The sequence below is a fragment of the Danio rerio genome, chromosome 4, assembly GCF_052040795.2.
Source record: "Danio rerio strain M-AB ecotype USA chromosome 4, GRCz13ab, whole genome shotgun sequence".
Lineage (NCBI taxonomy): Eukaryota > Metazoa > Chordata > Actinopteri > Cypriniformes > Danionidae > Danio > Danio rerio.
Genome location: NC_141024.2, coordinates 2,501 through 23,463, shown reverse-complemented (window position 1 = coordinate 23,463; position 20,963 = coordinate 2,501). Strand labels below are relative to the sequence as shown.

Genomic DNA, 20,963 nt, shown 5'->3' with positions numbered 1-20,963 from the left:
TCATTAAATAAAGACCAAAGTTAAGACAACACAAAGAATATTAAAACATCTTGATAAACCATACAAGCAACTGAAATCCTCAAACAAGGGCCTTAACCAAACTACACACCTTGTCGATCATGGTATCTCCCCTGCCAGAACAAAAACCAAACAGCTCACCATCTTTGAGAATACAGCGCTCAAAAAGGTAGACGTCAGCCTTCCTGTGTCTCTCTTCAGGGTTAATGCTCCCAACGGTTGTTCTCTGTGAGAATGATGTCGGTTTGGTTCTTGCATTAACTCTAGAGGTAAAAGCTGGTAGAAGCTTGTTACATTTTCTGCGATGTAACCGCCAGTTTGATCCTCGACCTGACACTTGCAGGCGTGGAGCGTCAGGACTCGTGCTCTTGATGCCTCTGATCTCGTTTGGGAATGTTTTCTGAACTTCCCAGATGTTGACTGGAAGTATTCTAGAGTAAATCAGCCATGGGAAAGGAGGTGGCACCGAAATGTTCGAGGCCAACTCGTTCTCCTGAGTCCACTTGTGGGATTCAGCTGATTTGGGCAAGGGTTCTCATTTACCCTGGAGAAATCTGGGGTTCTTGGGAGCTTTTCTCTGCATTTGACAGAGTAGGCCCCACATAGATTTCTGCAGACTCTTCTCGGGTGACCTGGGAAACCTTGCGGTGTTAACAAAAGGTCACTTGGGGGAGTGGTAAGTATTCAGCCCCCCTGGGTCCACTTGGACAGCACGCAGGGACGGTGGCCTGGGGCGAACAGGCCTTAAATGATGCCCAGTCTTCTACTGGTGATTAGCACCTCCACACAACAGCACATTGTTCACCAACACTGCATACACTACTACATTTCTCCAGGTATTTAGTTCTAGCTGTTCTCTAGTTCTAGGTGTTGTCTTAATAGTGTTGTCAAGTTCTAGGTGTTGAGTTGTAGATGTCATTGTCTTCCAGGTAATGTTCTATCTTCTAGGCATTGTATCTTATAGACATTGCTGTTTTAGATGTTTATTTCTAGGCTGTCATCTTCTAGGTTGTTTTTAGATGGAATCTAGGTGTCGTTGTCCTTTTAGGCATCATCGTCATCTAGTCTCATGTAGCTGTTAGATCTCATCGTCATCTAGTCGTCTTCATCTAGCTGTTGCTTTAGATCTTGTCGTCATCTAGTCGTCTTCATCTAGCTGTTGCTTTAGATCTCGTCGTCTTCATCTAGCTGTTGCTTTAGATCTCGTCGTCCTCATCTAGCTGTTGCTTTAGATCTCATTGTCATCTAGTCGTCTTCATCTAGCTGTTGCTTTAGATCTCGTCGTCTTCATCTAGCTGTTGCTTTAGATCTCGTCGTCCTCATCTAGCTGTTGCTTTAGATCTCATCGTCATCTAGTCGTCTTCATCTAGCTGTTGCTTTAGATCTCATCGTCGTCATCTAGCTGTTGCTTTAGATCTCGTCGTCTAGTTGTTGTTAGATCTCATCGTCATCTAGTCGTCTTCATCTAGCTGTTGCTTTAGATCTCATCGTCGTCATCTAGCTGTTGCTTTAGATCTCATCGTCATCTAGTCGTCTTCATCTAGCTGTTGCTTTAGATATCGTCGTCATCTAGCTGTCGTCGTCGGATCTCATTGTCATCTAGTCGTCTTATCTAGCTGTTGCTTTAGATCTTGTCGTCCTCATCTAGCTGTTGCTTTAGATCTTGCGTTGTCATCTAGTCGTCTTCATCTAGCTGTTGCTTTTGATCTCATCGTCGTCATCTAGCTGTTGCTTTAAATCTCATCGTCCTCATCTAGCTGTCGTCATCTAGCTGTTGCTTTAGATCTCATCGTCGTCTTCATCTAGCTGTTGCTTTAGATCTCATCGTCTTCATCTAGCTGTTGCTTTAGATCTCATCGTCGTCATCTAGCTGTTGTTAGATCTCCTCGTCGTCATCTAGCTGTTGTTGGATCTCATCGTCGTCATCTAGCTGTTGTTGGATCTCATCGTCGTCGTCATCTAGCTGTTGTTGGATCTCATCGTCGTCGTCATCTAGCTGTTGTTGGATCTCATCGTCGTCGTCATCTAGCTGTTGTTGGATCTCATCGTCGTCGTCATCTAGCTGTTGTTGGATCTCATCGTCGTCGTCATCTAGCTGTTGTTGGATCTCATCGTCGTCGTCATCTAGCTGTTGTTGGATCTCATCGTCGTCGTCATCTAGCTGTTGTTGGATCTCATCGTCGTCGTCATCTAGCTGTTGTTGGATCTCATCGTCGTCGTCATCTAGCTGTTGTTGGATCTCATCGTCGTCGTCATCTAGCTGTTGTTGGATCTCATCGTCGTCATCTAGCTGTTGTTGGATCTCATCGTCGTCATCTAGCTGTTGTTGGATCTCATCGTCGTCATCTAGCTGTTGTTAGATCTCATCTACGTCGTCTAGCTGTTGCTTTAGATCTCATCGTCGTCATCTAGCTGTTGTTGGATCTCATCGTCGTCGTCATCTAGCTGTTGTTGGATCTCATCGTCGTCGTCATCTAGCTGTTGTTGGATCTCATCGTCGTCGTCATCTAGCTGTTGTTGGATCTCATCGTCGTCGTCATCTAGCTGTTGTTGGATCTCATCGTCGTCGTCATCTAGCTGTTGTTGGATCTCATCGTCGTCATCTAGCTGTTGTTGGATCTCATCGTCGTCATCTAGCTGTTGTTGGATCTCATCGTCGTCATCTAGCTGTTGTTAGATCTCATCTACGTCGTCTAGCTGTTGCTTTAGATCTCATCGTCGTCATCTAGCTGTTGCCATCTAGCTGTTGCTTTAGATCTGGTCGTCCTCATCTAGCTGTCGTCATCTAGCTGTTGCTTTAGATCTCGTCGTCCTCATCTAGCTGTTGCTTTAGATCTGGTCGTCCTCATCTAGCTGTCGTCGTCATCTAGCTGTTGCTTTAGATCTCATCGTCATCTAGTTGTCTATCTAGCTGTTGCTTTAGATCTTGCGTCGTCATTTAGCAGTCGTCGTCATCTAGCTGTTAAATCTCGTCATCTAGTCGTCGTCATCTAGCTGTTGCTTTTGATCTCGTCGTCCTCATCTAGCTGTTGCTTTAGATCTCATCGTCCTCATCTAGCTGTTGCTTTAGATCTCGTCGTCCTCATCTAGCTGTTGCTTTAGATCTCGTCGTCCTCATCTAGCTGTTGCTTTAGATCTCGTCGTCGTCATCTAGCTGTCTTCATCTAGCTGTTGCTTTGGATATCGTCGTCATCTAGTTGTCTTCATCTAGCTGTCTTCATCTAGCTGTTGCTTTGGATATCGTCGTCATCTAGCTGTCTTCATCTAGCTGTTGCTTTGGATATCGTCGTCATCTAGTTGTCTTCATCTAGCTGTCTTCATCTAGCTGTTGCTTTGGATATCGTCGTCATCTAGCTGTCTTCATCTAGCTGTTGCTTTGGATATCGTCGTCATGTAGTTGTCTTCATCTAGCTGTCTTCATCTAGCTGTTGCTTTGGATATCGTCGTCATGTAGTTGTCTTCATCTAGCTGTCTTCATCTAGCTGTTGCTTTGGATATCGTCGTCATCTAGTTGTCTTCATCTAGCTGTTGCTTTAGATCTTGCGTCGTCATCTAGTCGTCTTCATCTAGCTGTTGCTTTAGATATCGTCGTCATCTAGCTGTCGTCGTCAGATCTCATTGTCATCTAGTCGTCTTATCTAGCTGTTGCTTTAGATCTTGTTGTCCTCATCTAGCTGTTGCTTTAGATCTTGCGTCGTCATCTAGCTGTTGCTTTAGATCTCATCGTCCTCATCTAGCTGTCTTCATCTAGCTGTTGCTTTAGATCTTGTTGTCTTCATCTAGCTGTTGCTTTAGATCTCATCGTCGTCATCTAGCTGTCTTCATCTAGCTGTTGCTTTGGATATCGTCGTCATCTAGTTGTCTTCATCTAGCTGTTGCTTTAGATCTTGCGTCGTCATCTAGCTGTTGCTTTAGATCTCATCGTCCTCATCTAGCTGTCTTCATCTAGCTGTTGCTTTAGATCTTGTTGTCTTCATCTAGCTGTTGCTTTAGATCTCATCGTCTTCATCTAGCTGTTGCTTTGGATATCGTCGTCATCTAGTTGTCTTCATCTAGCTGTTGCTTTAGATCTTGCGTCGTCATCTAGCTGTTGCTTTAGATCTCATCGTCCTCATCTAGCTGTTGCTTTAGATCTCATCGTCGTCATCTAGTTGTCTTCATCTAGCTGTTGCTTTAGATCTCGTCGTCGTCATCTAGCTGTTGCTTTAGATCTCGTCGTCGTCATCTAGCTGTTGCTTTAGATCTCATCGTCGTTATCTAGCTGTCGTCCTCATCTAGCTGTTGCTTTAGATCTTGCATCGTCATTTAGCTGTCGTCCTCATCTAGCTGTTGCTTTTTGATCTCGTCATCTAGTTGTCTTCATCTAGCTGTTGCTTTAGATCTCATCGTCGTTATCTAGCTGTCGTCCTCATCTAGCTGTTGCTTTAGATCTTGCATGGTCATTTAGCTGTCGTCCTCATCTAGCTGTTGCTTTTTGATCTCGTCATCTAGTTGTCTTCATCTAGCTGTTGCTTTAGATCTCATCGTCGTTATCTAGCTGTCGTCCTCATCTAGCTGTTGCTTTAGATCTTGCATCGTCATTTAGCTGTCGTCGTCATCTAGCTGTTGCTTTAGATCTTGCATCGTCATTTAGCTGTCGTCCTCATCTAGCTGTTGTTTTAGATCTCGTCATCTAGTTGTTGTTAGATCTCATCGTCATCTAGTCGTCTTTATCTAGCTGTTGCTTTTGATCTCATCGTCCTCATCTAGCTGTCGTCATCTAGCTGTTGCTTTAGATCTCGTCGTCCTCATCTAGCTGTCGTCATCTAGCTGTTGCTTTAGATCTCGTCGTCATCTAGTTGTCTTCATCTAGCTGTTGCTTTGGATCTCATCGTCCTCATCTAGCTGTTGCTTTAGATCTCGGCGTCCTCATCTAGCTGTCTTCATCTAGCTGTTGCTTTAGATCTTGCGTCGTCATCTAGCTGTTGCTTTAGATCTTGCATCGTCATCTAGTTGTCTTCATCTAGCTGTTGCTTTAGATCTCATCGTCGTCATCTAGCTGTTGCTTTAAATCTCGTCGTCCTCATCTAGCTGTTGCTTTAGATCTTGCATCGTCATCTAGTTGTCTTCATCTAGCTGTTGCTTTAGATCTCATCGTCGTTATCTAGCTGTTGTCATCTAGCTGTTGCTTTAGATCTTGCGTCGTCATCTAGCTGTTGCTTTGTCAATTGTCACCTAAGCTTAGCTGTTGTCTCTGGCTTAGCTGTTCTCTGGCTTTGGAAGCTTAGCGGTTGTCTTCGAGTGTTGTCAAAGCTTAGCAGTTGTAGTCAATTGTCACCTAAGCTTAGCAGTTGTAGTCAATTGTCACCTAAGCTTAGCTGTTGTAGTCTCTGGCGTTGTAAGCTTAGCCTAAACTTAGCTGTTGTCGTCAATTGTTGTCAAAGCATAGCTGTTGTTGCAACTGTTGGCACAAAGTGTAGCTGTTCTCTCTGTGACAACAACAGCTAAGCTTCCAACACCAGAGAGAACAGCTAACTTGTGCCAAAAATTGACAACAACAGCTACACTTTGTGACAACAGCTAAGCTTCCAACACCAAAGCATAGCTGTTGTTGTCAATTTTTGGCACAAGTTAGCTGTTCTCTCTGGTGTTGGAAGCTTAGCTGTTGTTGCCAACTGTTGTCATAGGTTAGCTGTTCTCTGTAGGAGTTCTAGGGGTAAGAGTTCTAGGGGTAAGAGTTCTAGGGGTAAGAGTTCTAGGGGTAAGAGTTCTAGGGGTAAGAGTTCTAGGGGTAAGAGTTCTAGGGGTAAGAGTTCTAGGGGTAAGAGTTCTAGGGGTAAGAGTTCTAGGGGTAAGAGTTCTAGGGGTAAGAGTTCTAGGGGTAAGAGTTCTAGGGGTAAGAGTTCTAGGGGTAAGAGTTCTAGGGGTAAGAGTTCTAGGGGTAAGAGTTCTAGGGGTAAGAGTTCTAGGGGTAAGAGTTCTAGGGGTAAGAGTTCTAGGGGTAAGAGTTCTAGGGGTAAGAGTTCTAGGGGTAAGAGTTCTAGGGGTAAGAGTTCTAGGGGTAAGAGTTCTAGGGGTAAGAGTTCTAGGGGTAAGAGTTCTAGGGGTAAGAGTTCTAGGGGTAAGAGTTCTAGGGGTAAGAGTTCTAGGGGTAAGAGTTCTAGGGGTAAGAGTTCTAGGGGTAAGAGTTCTAGGGGTAAGAGTTCTAGGGGTAAGAGTTCTAGGGGTAAGAGTTCTAGGGGTAAGAGTTCTAGGGGTAAGAGTTCTAGGGGTAAGAGTTCTAGGGGTAAGAGTTCTAGGGGTAAGAGTTCTAGGGGTAAGAGTTCTAGGGGTAAGAGTTCTAGGGGTAAGAGTTCTAGGGGTAAGAGTTCTAGGGGTAAGAGTTCTAGGGGTAAGAGTTCTAGGGGTAAGAGTTCTAGGGGTAAGAGTTCTAGGGGTAAGAGTTCTAGGGGTAAGAGTTCTAGGGGTAAGAGTTCTAGGGGTAAGAGTTCTAGGGGTAAGAGTTCTAGGGGTAAGAGTTCTAGGGGTAAGAGTTCTAGGGGTAAGAGTTCTAGGGGTAAGAGTTCTAGGGGTAAGAGTTCTAGGGGTAAGAGTTCTAGGGGTAAGAGTTCTAGGGGTAAGAGTTCTAGGGGTAAGAGTTCTAGGGGTAAGAGTTCTAGGGGTAAGAGTTCTAGGGGTAAGAGTTCTAGGGGTAAGAGTTCTAGGGGTAAGAGTTCTAGGGGTAAGAGTTCTAGGGGTAAGAGTTCTAGGGGTAAGAGTTCTAGGGGTAAGAGTTCTAGGGGTAAGAGTTCTAGGGGTAAGAGTTCTAGGGGTAAGAGTTCTAGGGGTAAGAGTTCTAGGGGTAAGAGTTCTAGGGGTAAGAGTTCTAGGGGTAAGAGTTCTAGGGGTAAGAGTTCTAGGGGTAAGAGTTCTAGGGGTAAGAGTTCTAGGGGTAAGAGTTCTAGGGGTAAGAGTTCTAGGGGTAAGAGTTCTAGGGGTAAGAGTTCTAGGGGTAAGAGTTCTAGGGGTAAGAGTTCTAGGGGTAAGAGTTCTAGGGGTAAGAGTTCTAGGGGTAAGAGTTCTAGGGGTAAGAGTTCTAGGGGTAAGAGTTCTAGGGGTAAGAGTTCTAGGGGTAAGAGTTCTAGGGGTAAGAGTTCTAGGGGTAAGAGTTCTAGGGGTAAGAGTTCTAGGGGTAAGAGTTCTAGGGGTAAGAGTTCTAGGGGTAAGAGTTCTAGGGGTAAGAGTTCTAGGGGTAAGAGTTCTAGGGGTAAGAGTTCTAGGGGTAAGAGTTCTAGGGGTAAGAGTTCTAGGGGTAAGAGTTCTAGGGGTAAGAGTTCTAGGGGTAAGAGTTCTAGGGGTAAGAGTTCTAGGGGTAAGAGTTCTAGGGGTAAGAGTTCTAGGGGTAAGAGTTCTAGGGGTAAGAGTTCTAGGGGTAAGAGTTCTAGGGGTAAGAGTTCTAGGGGTAAGAGTTCTAGGGGTAAGAGTTCTAGGGGTAAGAGTTCTAGGGGTAAGAGTTCTAGGGGTAAGAGTTCTAGGGGTAAGAGTTCTAGGGGTAAGAGTTCTAGGGGTAAGAGTTCTAGGGGTAAGAGTTCTAGGGGTAAGAGTTCTAGGGGTAAGAGTTCTAGGGGTAAGAGTTCTAGGGGTAAGAGTTCTAGGGGTAAGAGTTCTAGGGGTAAGAGTTCTAGGGGTAAGAGTTCTAGGGGTAAGAGTTCTAGGGGTAAGAGTTCTAGGGGTAAGAGTTCTAGGGGTAAGAGTTCTAGGGGTAAGAGTTCTAGGGGTAAGAGTTCTAGGGGTAAGAGTTCTAGGGGTAAGAGTTCTAGGGGTAAGAGTTCTAGGGGTAAGAGTTCTAGGGGTAAGAGTTCTAGGGGTAAGAGTTCTAGGGGTAAGAGTTCTAGGGGTAAGAGTTCTAGGGGTAAGAGTTCTAGGGGTAAGAGTTCTAGGGGTAAGAGTTCTAGGGGTAAGAGTTCTAGGGGTAAGAGTTCTAGGGGTAAGAGTTCTAGGGGTAAGAGTTCTAGGGGTAAGAGTTCTAGGGGTAAGAGTTCTAGGGGTAAGAGTTCTAGGGGTAAGAGTTCTAGGGGTAAGAGTTCTAGGGGTAAGAGTTCTAGGGGTAAGAGTTCTAGGGGTAAGAGTTCTAGGGGTAAGAGTTCTAGGGGTAAGAGTTCTAGGGGTAAGAGTTCTAGGGGTAAGAGTTCTAGGGGTAAGAGTTCTAGGGGTAAGAGTTCTAGGGGTAAGAGTTCTAGGGGTAAGAGTTCTAGGGGTAAGAGTTCTAGGGGTAAGAGTTCTAGGGGTAAGAGTTCTAGGGGTAAGAGTTCTAGGGGTAAGAGTTCTAGGGGTAAGAGTTCTAGGGGTAAGAGTTCTAGGGGTAAGAGTTCTAGGGGTAAGAGTTCTAGGGGTAAGAGTTCTAGGGGTAAGAGTTCTAGGGGTAAGAGTTCTAGGGGTAAGAGTTCTAGGGGTAAGAGTTCTAGGGGTAAGAGTTCTAGGGGTAAGAGTTCTAGGGGTAAGAGTTCTAGGGGTAAGAGTTCTAGGGGTAAGAGTTCTAGGGGTAAGAGTTCTAGGGGTAAGAGTTCTAGGGGTAAGAGTTCTAGGGGTAAGAGTTCTAGGGGTAAGAGTTCTAGGGGTAAGAGTTCTAGGGGTAAGAGTTCTAGGGGTAAGAGTTCTAGGGGTAAGAGTTCTAGGGGTAAGAGTTCTAGGGGTAAGAGTTCTAGGGGTAAGAGTTCTAGGGGTAAGAGTTCTAGGGGTAAGAGTTCTAGGGGTAAGAGTTCTAGGGGTAAGAGTTCTAGGGGTAAGAGTTCTAGGGGTAAGAGTTCTAGGGGTAAGAGTTCTAGGGGTAAGAGTTCTAGGGGTAAGAGTTCTAGGGGTAAGAGTTCTAGGGGTAAGAGTTCTAGGGGTAAGAGTTCTAGGGGTAAGAGTTCTAGGGGTAAGAGTTCTAGGGGTAAGAGTTCTAGGGGTAAGAGTTCTAGGGGTAAGAGTTCTAGGGGTAAGAGTTCTAGGGGTAAGAGTTCTAGGGGTAAGAGTTCTAGGGGTAAGAGTTCTAGGGGTAAGAGTTCTAGGGGTAAGAGTTCTAGGGGTAAGAGTTCTAGGGGTAAGAGTTCTAGGGGTAAGAGTTCTAGGGGTAAGAGTTCTAGGGGTAAGAGTTCTAGGGGTAAGAGTTCTAGGGGTAAGAGTTCTAGGGGTAAGAGTTCTAGGGGTAAGAGTTCTAGGGGTAAGAGTTCTAGGGGTAAGAGTTCTAGGGGTAAGAGTTCTAGGGGTAAGAGTTCTAGGGGTAAGAGTTCTAGGGGTAAGAGTTCTAGGGGTAAGAGTTCTAGGGGTAAGAGTTCTAGGGGTAAGAGTTCTAGGGGTAAGAGTTCTAGGGGTAAGAGTTCTAGGGGTAAGAGTTCTAGGGGTAAGAGTTCTAGGGGTAAGAGTTCTAGGGGTAAGAGTTCTAGGGGTAAGAGTTCTAGGGGTAAGAGTTCTAGGGGTAAGAGTTCTAGGGGTAAGAGTTCTAGGGGTAAGAGTTCTAGGGGTAAGAGTTCTAGGGGTAAGAGTTCTAGGGGTAAGAGTTCTAGGGGTAAGAGTTCTAGGGGTAAGAGTTCTAGGGGTAAGAGTTCTAGGGGTAAGAGTTCTAGGGGTAAGAGTTCTAGGGGTAAGAGTTCTAGGGGTAAGAGTTCTAGGGGTAAGAGTTCTAGGGGTAAGAGTTCTAGGGGTAAGAGTTCTAGGGGTAAGAGTTCTAGGGGTAAGAGTTCTAGGGGTAAGAGTTCTAGGGGTAAGAGTTCTAGGGGTAAGAGTTCTAGGGGTAAGAGTTCTAGGGGTAAGAGTTCTAGGGGTAAGAGTTCTAGGGGTAAGAGTTCTAGGGGTAAGAGTTCTAGGGGTAAGAGTTCTAGGGGTAAGAGTTCTAGGGGTAAGAGTTCTAGGGGTAAGAGTTCTAGGGGTAAGAGTTCTAGGGGTAAGAGTTCTAGGGGTAAGAGTTCTAGGGGTAAGAGTTCTAGGGGTAAGAGTTCTAGGGGTAAGAGTTCTAGGGGTAAGAGTTCTAGGGGTAAGAGTTCTAGGGGTAAGAGTTCTAGGGGTAAGAGTTCTAGGGGTAAGAGTTCTAGGGGTAAGAGTTCTAGGGGTAAGAGTTCTAGGGGTAAGAGTTCTAGGGGTAAGAGTTCTAGGGGTAAGAGTTCTAGGGGTAAGAGTTCTAGGGGTAAGAGTTCTAGGGGTAAGAGTTCTAGGGGTAAGAGTTCTAGGGGTAAGAGTTCTAGGGGTAAGAGTTCTAGGGGTAAGAGTTCTAGGGGTAAGAGTTCTAGGGGTAAGAGTTCTAGGGGTAAGAGTTCTAGGGGTAAGAGTTCTAGGGGTAAGAGTTCTAGGGGTAAGAGTTCTAGGGGTAAGAGTTCTAGGGGTAAGAGTTCTAGGGGTAAGAGTTCTAGGGGTAAGAGTTCTAGGGGTAAGAGTTCTAGGGGTAAGAGTTCTAGGGGTAAGAGTTCTAGGGGTAAGAGTTCTAGGGGTAAGAGTTCTAGGGGTAAGAGTTCTAGGGGTAAGAGTTCTAGGGGTAAGAGTTCTAGGGGTAAGAGTTCTAGGGGTAAGAGTTCTAGGGGTAAGAGTTCTAGGGGTAAGAGTTCTAGGGGTAAGAGTTCTAGGGGTAAGAGTTCTAGGGGTAAGAGTTCTAGGGGTAAGAGTTCTAGGGGTAAGAGTTCTAGGGGTAAGAGTTCTAGGGGTAAGAGTTCTAGGGGTAAGAGTTCTAGGGGTAAGAGTTCTAGGGGTAAGAGTTCTAGGGGTAAGAGTTCTAGGGGTAAGAGTTCTAGGGGTAAGAGTTCTAGGGGTAAGAGTTCTAGGGGTAAGAGTTCTAGGGGTAAGAGTTCTAGGGGTAAGAGTTCTAGGGGTAAGAGTTCTAGGGGTAAGAGTTCTAGGGGTAAGAGTTCTAGGGGTAAGAGTTCTAGGGGTAAGAGTTCTAGGGGTAAGAGTTCTAGGGGTAAGAGTTCTAGGGGTAAGAGTTCTAGGGGTAAGAGTTCTAGGGGTAAGAGTTCTAGGGGTAAGAGTTCTAGGGGTAAGAGTTCTAGGGGTAAGAGTTCTAGGGGTAAGAGTTCTAGGGGTAAGAGTTCTAGGGGTAAGAGTTCTAGGGGTAAGAGTTCTAGGGGTAAGAGTTCTAGGGGTAAGAGTTCTAGGGGTAAGAGTTCTAGGGGTAAGAGTTCTAGGGGTAAGAGTTCTAGGGGTAAGAGTTCTAGGGGTAAGAGTTCTAGGGGTAAGAGTTCTAGGGGTAAGAGTTCTAGGGGTAAGAGTTCTAGGGGTAAGAGTTCTAGGGGTAAGAGTTCTAGGGGTAAGAGTTCTAGGGGTAAGAGTTCTAGGGGTAAGAGTTCTAGGGGTAAGAGTTCTAGGGGTAAGAGTTCTAGGGGTAAGAGTTCTAGGGGTAAGAGTTCTAGGGGTAAGAGTTCTAGGGGTAAGAGTTCTAGGGGTAAGAGTTCTAGGGGTAAGAGTTCTAGGGGTAAGAGTTCTAGGGGTAAGAGTTCTAGGGGTAAGAGTTCTAGGGGTAAGAGTTCTAGGGGTAAGAGTTCTAGGGGTAAGAGTTCTAGGGGTAAGAGTTCTAGGGGTAAGAGTTCTAGGGGTAAGAGTTCTAGGGGTAAGAGTTCTAGGGGTAAGAGTTCTAGGGGTAAGAGTTCTAGGGGTAAGAGTTCTAGGGGTAAGAGTTCTAGGGGTAAGAGTTCTAGGGGTAAGAGTTCTAGGGGTAAGAGTTCTAGGGGTAAGAGTTCTAGGGGTAAGAGTTCTAGGGGTAAGAGTTCTAGGGGTAAGAGTTCTAGGGGTAAGAGTTCTAGGGGTAAGAGTTCTAGGGGTAAGAGTTCTAGGGGTAAGAGTTCTAGGGGTAAGAGTTCTAGGGGTAAGAGTTCTAGGGGTAAGAGTTCTAGGGGTAAGAGTTCTAGGGGTAAGAGTTCTAGGGGTAAGAGTTCTAGGGGTAAGAGTTCTAGGGGTAAGAGTTCTAGGGGTAAGAGTTCTAGGGGTAAGAGTTCTAGGGGTAAGAGTTCTAGGGGTAAGAGTTCTAGGGGTAAGAGTTCTAGGGGTAAGAGTTCTAGGGGTAAGAGTTCTAGGGGTAAGAGTTCTAGGGGTAAGAGTTCTAGGGGTAAGAGTTCTAGGGGTAAGAGTTCTAGGGGTAAGAGTTCTAGGGGTAAGAGTTCTAGGGGTAAGAGTTCTAGGGGTAAGAGTTCTAGGGGTAAGAGTTCTAGGGGTAAGAGTTCTAGGGGTAAGAGTTCTAGGGGTAAGAGTTCTAGGGGTAAGAGTTCTAGGGGTAAGAGTTCTAGGGGTAAGAGTTCTAGGGGTAAGAGTTCTAGGGGTAAGAGTTCTAGGGGTAAGAGTTCTAGGGGTAAGAGTTCTAGGGGTAAGAGTTCTAGGGGTAAGAGTTCTAGGGGTAAGAGTTCTAGGGGTAAGAGTTCTAGGGGTAAGAGTTCTAGGGGTAAGAGTTCTAGGGGTAAGAGTTCTAGGGGTAAGAGTTCTAGGGGTAAGAGTTCTAGGGGTAAGAGTTCTAGGGGTAAGAGTTCTAGGGGTAAGAGTTCTAGGGGTAAGAGTTCTAGGGGTAAGAGTTCTAGGGGTAAGAGTTCTAGGGGTAAGAGTTCTAGGGGTAAGAGTTCTAGGGGTAAGAGTTCTAGGGGTAAGAGTTCTAGGGGTAAGAGTTCTAGGGGTAAGAGTTCTAGGGGTAAGAGTTCTAGGGGTAAGAGTTCTAGGGGTAAGAGTTCTAGGGGTAAGAGTTCTAGGGGTAAGAGTTCTAGGGGTAAGAGTTCTAGGGGTAAGAGTTCTAGGGGTAAGAGTTCTAGGGGTAAGAGTTCTAGGGGTAAGAGTTCTAGGGGTAAGAGTTCTAGGGGTAAGAGTTCTAGGGGTAAGAGTTCTAGGGGTAAGAGTTCTAGGGGTAAGAGTTCTAGGGGTAAGAGTTCTAGGGGTAAGAGTTCTAGGGGTAAGAGTTCTAGGGGTAAGAGTTCTAGGGGTAAGAGTTCTAGGGGTAAGAGTTCTAGGGGTAAGAGTTCTAGGGGTAAGAGTTCTAGGGGTAAGAGTTCTAGGGGTAAGAGTTCTAGGGGTAAGAGTTCTAGGGGTAAGAGTTCTAGGGGTAAGAGTTCTAGGGGTAAGAGTTCTAGGGGTAAGAGTTCTAGGGGTAAGAGTTCTAGGGGTAAGAGTTCTAGGGGTAAGAGTTCTAGGGGTAAGAGTTCTAGGGGTAAGAGTTCTAGGGGTAAGAGTTCTAGGGGTAAGAGTTCTAGGGGTAAGAGTTCTAGGGGTAAGAGTTCTAGGGGTAAGAGTTCTAGGGGTAAGAGTTCTAGGGGTAAGAGTTCTAGGGGTAAGAGTTCTAGGGGTAAGAGTTCTAGGGGTAAGAGTTCTAGGGGTAAGAGTTCTAGGGGTAAGAGTTCTAGGGGTAAGAGTTCTAGGGGTAAGAGTTCTAGGGGTAAGAGTTCTAGGGGTAAGAGTTCTAGGGGTAAGAGTTCTAGGGGTAAGAGTTCTAGGGGTAAGAGTTCTAGGGGTAAGAGTTCTAGGGGTAAGAGTTCTAGGGGTAAGAGTTCTAGGGGTAAGAGTTCTAGGGGTAAGAGTTCTAGGGGTAAGAGTTCTAGGGGTAAGAGTTCTAGGGGTAAGAGTTCTAGGGGTAAGAGTTCTAGGGGTAAGAGTTCTAGGGGTAAGAGTTCTAGGGGTAAGAGTTCTAGGGGTAAGAGTTCTAGGGGTAAGAGTTCTAGGGGTAAGAGTTCTAGGGGTAAGAGTTCTAGGGGTAAGAGTTCTAGGGGTAAGAGTTCTAGGGGTAAGAGTTCTAGGGGTAAGAGTTCTAGGGGTAAGAGTTCTAGGGGTAAGAGTTCTAGGGGTAAGAGTTCTAGGGGTAAGAGTTCTAGGGGTAAGAGTTCTAGGGGTAAGAGTTCTAGGGGTAAGAGTTCTAGGGGTAAGAGTTCTAGGGGTAAGAGTTCTAGGGGTAAGAGTTCTAGGGGTAAGAGTTCTAGGGGTAAGAGTTCTAGGGGTAAGAGTTCTAGGGGTAAGAGTTCTAGGGGTAAGAGTTCTAGGGGTAAGAGTTCTAGGGGTAAGAGTTCTAGGGGTAAGAGTTCTAGGGGTAAGAGTTCTAGGGGTAAGAGTTCTAGGGGTAAGAGTTCTAGGGGTAAGAGTTCTAGGGGTAAGAGTTCTAGGGGTAAGAGTTCTAGGGGTAAGAGTTCTAGGGGTAAGAGTTCTAGGGGTAAGAGTTCTAGGGGTAAGAGTTCTAGGGGTAAGAGTTCTAGGGGTAAGAGTTCTAGGGGTAAGAGTTCTAGGGGTAAGAGTTCTAGGGGTAAGAGTTCTAGGGGTAAGAGTTCTAGGGGTAAGAGTTCTAGGGGTAAGAGTTCTAGGGGTAAGAGTTCTAGGGGTAAGAGTTCTAGGGGTAAGAGTTCTAGGGGTAAGAGTTCTAGGGGTAAGAGTTCTAGGGGTAAGAGTTCTAGGGGTAAGAGTTCTAGGGGTAAGAGTTCTAGGGGTAAGAGTTCTAGGGGTAAGAGTTCTAGGGGTAAGAGTTCTAGGGGTAAGAGTTCTAGGGGTAAGAGTTCTAGGGGTAAGAGTTCTAGGGGTAAGAGTTCTAGGGGTAAGAGTTCTAGGGGTAAGAGTTCTAGGGTAAGAGTTCTAGGGGTAAGAGTTCTAGGGGTAAGAGTTCTAGGGGTAAGAGTTCTAGGGGTAAGAGTTCTAGGGGTAAGAGTTCTAGGGGTAAGAGTTCTAGGGGTAAGAGTTCTAGGGGTAAGAGTTCTAGGGGTAAGAGTTCTAGGGGTAAGAGTTCTAGGGGTAAGAGTTCTAGGGGTAAGAGTTCTAGGGGTAAGAGTTCTAGGGGTAAGAGTTCTAGGGGTAAGAGTTCTAGGGGTAAGAGTTCTAGGGGTAAGAGTTCTAGGGGTAAGAGTTCTAGGGGTAAGAGTTCTAGGGGTAAGAGTTCTAGGGGTAAGAGTTCTAGGGGTAAGAGTTCTAGGGGTAAGAGTTCTAGGGGTAAGAGTTCTAGGGGTAAGAGTTCTAGGGGTAAGAGTTCTAGGGGTAAGAGTTCTAGGGGTAAGAGTTCTAGGGGTAAGAGTTCTAGGGGTAAGAGTTCTAGGGGTAAGAGTTCTAGGGGTAAGAGTTCTAGGGGTAAGAGTTCTAGGGGTAAGAGTTCTAGGGGTAAGAGTTCTAGGGGTAAGAGTTCTAGGGGTAAGAGTTCTAGGGGTAAGGGTTCTAGGGGTAAGAGTTCTAGGGGTAAGAGTTCTAGGGGTAAGAGTTCTAGGGGTAAGAGTTCTAGGGTAAGAGTTCTAGGGGTAAGAGTTCTAGGGGTAAGAGTTCTAGGGGTAAGAGTTCTAGGGGTAAGAGTTCTAGGGGTAAGAGTTCTAGGGGTTAGAGTTCTAGGGTAAGGTTTAGGGTTAGAGGTTAGGGTTAGGGTTAGGGTTAGGGTTAGGGTTAGGGTAGGGTAAGGGTTAGGGGTAGGGTTAGGGTTAGGGTTAGGGTTAGGGTTAGGGTTTAGGGTTAGGGTTAGGGTTAGGGTTAGGGGTTAGGGTTAGGGTTAGGTTAGGGTTAGGGTTAGGGTTAGGGTTAGGGTTAGGGTTAGGGTTAGGGTTAGGGTTAGGGTTAGGGTTAGGGTTAGGGTTAGGGTTAGGGTTAGGGTTAGGGTTAGGGTTAGGGTTAGGGTTAGGGTTAGGGTTAGGGTTAGGGTTAGGGTTAGGGTTAGGGGTTAGGGTTAGGGTTAGGGTTAGGGTTAGGGTTAGGGTTAGGGTTAGGGTTAGGGTTAGGGTTAGGTTAGGGTTAGGGTTAGGGTTAGGGTTAGGGTTAGGGTTAGGGTTAGGGTTAGGGTTAGGGTTAGGGTTAGGGTTAGGGTTAGGGTTAGGGTTAGGGTTAGGGTTAGGGTTAGGGTTAGGGTTAGGGTTAGGGTTAGGGTTAGGGTTAGGGTTAGGGTTAGGGTTAGGGTTAGGGTAGGGTTAGGGTTAGGGTTAGGGTTAGGGTTAGGGTTAGGGTTAGGGTTAGGGTTAGGGTTAGGGTTAGGGTTAGGGTTAGGGTTAGGGTTAGGGTTAGGGTTAGGGTTAGGGTTAGGGTTAGGGTTAGGGTTAGGGTTAGGTTAGGGTTAGGGTTAGGGTTAGGGTTAGGGTTAGGGTTAGGGTTAGGGTTAGGGTTAGGGTTAGGGTTAGGGTTAGGGTTAGGGTAGGGTTAGGGTTAGGGTTAGGGTTAGGGTTAGGGTTAGGGGTTAGGGTTAGGGTTAGGGTTAGGGTTAGGGTTAGGGTTAGGGTTAGGGTTAGGGTTAGGGTTAGGGTTAGGGTTAGGGTTAGGGTTAGGGTAGGGTTAGGGTTAGGGTTAGGGTTAGGGTTAGGGTTAGGGTTAGGGTTAGGGTTAGGGTTAGGGTTAGGGTTAGGGTTAGGGTTAGGGTTAGGGTTAGGGTTAGGGTTAGGGTTAGGGTTAGGGTTAGGGTTAGGGTTAGGGTTAGGGTTAGGGTTAGGGTTAGGGTTAGGGTTAGGGTTAGGGTTAGGGTTAGGGTTAGGGTTAGGGTTAGGGTTAGGGTTAGGGTAGGGTTAGGGTTAGGGTTAGGGTTAGGGTTAGGGTTAGGGTTAGGGTTAGGGTTAGGGTTAGGGTTAGGGTTAGGGTTAGGGTTAGGGTTAGGGTTAGGGGTTAGGGTTAGGGTTAGGGTTAGGGTTAGGGTTAGGGTTAGGGTTAGGGTTAGGGTTAGGGTTAGGGTTAGGGTTAGGGTTAGGGTTGGTAGGGTAAGGGTTAGGGTTAGGGTAGGGTTAGGGTTGGGTTAGGGTTAGGGTTAGGGTAGGGTTAGGGTTAGGGTAGGGTTAGGGTTAGGGTTAGGGTTAGGGTTAGGGTAGGGTTAGGGTTAGGGTTAGGGTTAGGGTAGGGTTAGGGTAGGGTTAGGGTTAGGGTTAGGGTAGGGTTAGGGTTAGGGTTAGGGTTAGGGTTAGGGTTAGGGTTAGGGTTAGGGTTAGGGTTAGGGTTAGGGTTAGGGTTAGGGTTAGGGTTAGGGTAGGGTTAGGGTTAGGGTTAGGGTTAGGGTTAGGGTTAGGGTTAGGGTTAGGGTTAGGGTTAGGGTTAGGGTTAGGGTTAGGGTTAGGGTTAGGGTTAGGGTTAGGGTTAGGGTTAGGGTTAGGGTTAGGGTTAGGGTTAGGGTTAGGGTTAGGGTTAGGGTTAGGGTTAGGGTTAGGGTTAGGGTTAGGGTTAGGGTTAGGGTTAGGGTTAGGGTTAGGGTTAGGGTTAGGGTTAGGGTTAGGGTTAGGGTTAGGGTTAGGGTTAGGGTTAGGGTTAGGGTTAGGGTTAGGGTTAGGGTTAGGGTTAGGGTTAGGGTTAGGGTTAGGGTTAGGGTTAGGGTTAGGGTTAGGGTTAGGGTTAGGGTTAGGGTTAGGGTTAGGGTTAGGGTTAGGGTTAGGGTTAGGGTTAGGGTTAGGGTTAGGGTTAGGGTTAGGGTTAGGGTTAGGGTTAGGGTTAGGGGTTAGGGTTAGGGTTAGGGTTAGGGTTAGGGTTAGGGTTAGGGTTAGGGTTAGGGTTAGGGTTAGGGTTAGGGTTAGGGTTAGGGTTAGGGTTAGGGTTAGGGTTAGGGTTAGGGTTAGGGTTAGGGTTAGGGGTTAGGGTTAGGGTTAGGGTTAGGGTTAGGGTAGGGTTAGGGTTAGGGTTAGGGTTAGGGTTAGGGTTAGGGTTAGGGTTAGGGTTAGGGTTAGGGTTAGGGTTAGGGTTAGGGTTAGGGTTAGGGTTAGGGTTAGGGTTAGGGTTAGGGTTAGGTTAGGGTTAGGGTTAGGGTTAGGGTTAGGGTTAGGGTTAGGGTTAGGGTTAGGGTTAGGGTTAGGGTTAGGGTTAGGGTTAGGGTTAGGGTTAGGTTAGGGTTAGGGTTAGGGTTAGGGTTAGGGTTAGGGTTAGGGTTAGGGTTAGGGTTAGGGTTAGGGTTAGGGTTAGGGTTAGGGTTAGGGTTAGGGTTAGGGTTAGGGTTAGGGTTAGGGTTAGGGTTAGGGTTAGGGTTAGGGTTAGGGTTAGGGTTAGGGTTAGGGTTAGGGTTAGGGTTAGGGTTAGGGTTAGGGTTAGGGTTAGGGTTAGGGTTAGGGTTAGGGTTAGGGTTAGGGTTAGGGTTAGGGTTAGGGGTTAGGGTTAGGGTTAGGGTTAGGGTTAGGGTTAGGGTTAGGGTTAGGGTTAGGGTTAGGGTTAGGGTTAGGGTTAGGGTTAGGGTTAGGGTTAGGGTTAGGGTTAGGGTTAGGGTTAGGGTTAGGGTTAGGGTTAGGGTTAGGGTTAGGGTTAGGGTTAGGGTTAGGGTTAGGGTTAGGGTTAGGGTTAGGGTTAGGGTTAGGGTTAGGGTTAGGGTTAGGGTTAGGGTTAGGGTTAGGGTTAGGGTTAGGGTTAGGGTTAGGGTTAGGGTTAGGGTTAGGGTTAGGGTTAGGGTTAGGGTTAGGGTTAGGGTTAGGGTTAGGGTTAGGGTTAGGGTTAGGGTTAGGGTTAGGGTTAGGGTTAGGGTTAGGGTTAGGGTTAGGGTTAGGGTTAGGGTTAGGGTTAGGGTTAGGGTTAGGGTTAGGGTTAGGGTTAGGGTTAGGGTTAGGGTTAGGGTTAGGGTTAGGGTTAGGGTTAGGGTTAGGGTTAGGGTTAGGGTTAGGGTTAGGGTTAGGGTTAGGGTTAGGGTTAGGGTTAGGGTTAGGGTTAGGGTTAGGGTTAGGGTTAGGGTTAGGGTTAGGGTTAGGGTTAGGGTTAGGGTTAGGGTTAGGGTTAGGGTTAGGGTTAGGGTTAGGGTTAGGGTTAGGGTTAGGGTTAGGGTTAGGGTTAGGGTTAGGGTTAGGGTTAGGGTTAGGGTTAGGGTTAGGGTTAGGGTTAGGGTTAGGGTTAGGGTTAGGGTTAGGGTTAGGGTTAGGGTTAGGGTTAGGGTTAGGGTTAGGGTTAGGGTTAGGGTTAGGGTTAGGGTTAGGGTTAGGGTTAGGGTTAGGGTTAGGGTTAGGGTTAGGGTTAGGGTTAGGGTTAGGGTTAGGGTTAGGGTTAGGTTAGGGTTAGGGTTAGGGTTAGGTTAGGGTTAGGGTTAGGGTTAGGGTTAGGGTTAGGGTTAGGGTTAGGGTTAGGGTTAGGGTTAGGGTTAGGGTTAGGGTTAGGGTTAGGGTTAGGGTTAGGGTTAGGGTTAGGGTTAGGGTTAGGGTTAGGGTTAGGGTTAGGGTTAGGGTTAGGGTTAGGGTTAGGGTTAGGGTTAGGGTTAGGGTTAGGTTAGGGTTAGGGTTAGGGTTAGGGTTAGGGTTAGGGTTAGGTTAGGGTTAGGGTTAGGGTTAGGGTTAGGGTAGGTTAGGGTTAGGGTTAGGGTTAGGGTTAGGGTTAGGGTTAGGGTTAGGGTTAGGGTTAGGGTTAGGGTTAGGTTAGGGTTAGGGTTAGGGTTAGGGTTAGGGTTAGGGTTAGGGTTAGGGTTAGGGTTAGGGTTAGGGTTAGGGTTAGGGTTAGGGTTAGGGTTAGGGTTAGGGTTAGGGTTAGGGTTAGGGTTAGGGTTAGGGTTAGGGTTAGGGTTAGGGTTAGGGTTAGGGTTAGGGTTAGGGTTAGGGTTAGGGTTAGGGTTAGGGTTAGGGTTAGGGTTAGGGTTAGGGTTAGGGTTAGGGTTAGGGTTAGGGTTAGGGTTAGGGTTAGGGTTAGGGTTAGGGTTAGGGTTAGGGTTAGGGTTAGGGTTAGGGTTAGGGTTAGGGTTAGGGTTAGGGTTAGGGTTAGGGTTAGGGTTAGGGTTAGGGTTAGGGTTAGGGTTAGGGTTAGGGTTAGGGTTAGGGTTAGGGTTAGGGTTAGGGTTAGGGTTAGGGTTAGGGTTAGGGTTAGGGTTAGGGTTAGGGTTAGGGTTAGGGTTAGGGTTAGGGTTAGGGTTAGGGTTAGGTTAGGGTTAGGGTTAGGGTTAGGGTTAGGGTTAGGGTTAGGGTTAGGGTTAGGGTTAGGGTTAGGGTTAGGGTTAGGGTTAGGGTTAGGGTTAGGGTTAGGGTTAGGGTTAGGGTTAGGGTTAGGGTTAGGGTTAGGGTTAGGGTTAGGGTTAGGGTTAGGGTTAGGGTTAGGGTTAGGGTTAGGGTTAGGGTTAGGGTTAGGGTTAGGGTTAGGTTAGGGTTAGGGTTAGGGTTAGGGTTAGGGTTAGGGTTAGGGTTAGGGTTAGGGTTAGGGTTAGGGTTAGGTTAGGGTTAGGGTTAGGGTTAGGGTTAGGGTTAGGGTTAGGGTTAGGGTTAGGGTTAGGGTTAGGGTTAGGGTTAGGGTTAGGGTTAGGGTTAGGGTTAGGGTTAGGGTTAGGGTTAGGGTTAGGGTTAGGGTTAGGGTTAGGGTTAGGGTTAGGGTTAGGGTTAGGGTTAGGGTTAGGGTTAGGTTAGGGTTAGGGTTAGGGTTAGGGTTAGGGTTAGGTTAGGGTTAGGGTTAGGGTTAGGGTTAGGGTTAGGGTTAGGGTTAGGGTTAGGGTTAGGGTTAGGGTTAGGGTTAGGTTAGGGTTAGGGTTAGGGTTAGGTTAGGGTTAGGGTTAGGGTTAGGGTTAGGGTTAGGGTTAGGGTTAGGGTTAGGGTTAGGGTTAGGGTTAGGGTTAGGGTTAGGGTTAGGGTTAGGGTTAGGGTTAGGGTTAGGGTTAGGTTAGGGTTAGGGTTAGGGTTAGGGTTAGGGTTAGGGTTAGGGTTAGGGTTAGGGTTAGGGTTAGGGTTAGGGTTAGGGTTAGGGTTAGGGTTAGGGTTAGGGTTAGGGTTAGGGTTAGGGTTAGGGTTAGGGTTAGGGTTAGGGTTAGGGTTAGGGTTAGGGTTAGGGTTAGGGTTAGGGTTAGGGTTAGGGTTAGGGTTAGGGTTAGGGTTAGGTAGGTTAGGGTTAGGGTTAGGGTTAGGGTTAGGGTTAGGGTTAGGGTTAGGGTTAGGGTTAGGGTTAGGGTTAGGGTTAGGGTTAGGGTTAGGGTTAGGGTTAGGGTTAGGGTTAGGGTTAGGGTTAGGGTTAGGGTTAGGGTTAGGGTTAGGGTTAGGGTTAGGGTTAGGGTTAGGGTTAGGGTTAGGGTTAGGGTTAGGGTTAGGGTTAGGGTTAGGTTAGGGTTAGGGTTAGGGTTAGGGTTAGGGTTAGGGTTAGGGTTAGGGTTAGGGTTAGGGTTAGGGTTAGGGTTAGGGTTAGGGTTAGGGTTAGGG

At 46.9% G+C, this 20,963-nt stretch overlaps 1 long non-coding RNA gene across 2 annotated transcripts; it reads left to right on the top strand.

Annotated features, from left to right (window-relative positions):
* The first annotated feature begins 217 nt into the window (after nt 1-217).
* LOC141381991 (uncharacterized) lies at nt 218-5,882 on the top strand. Of its 2 annotated transcripts, none has more exons than XR_015482248.2 (2): nt 218-5,473; nt 5,655-5,882. It is a non-coding gene; the product is annotated as an uncharacterized LOC141381991 (long non-coding RNA). The 2 variants fall into 2 exon arrangements; XR_015482247.2 differs by having other exon boundaries at nt 5,629-5,882.
* The last annotated feature ends 15,081 nt before the right edge of the window (nt 5,883-20,963 follow it).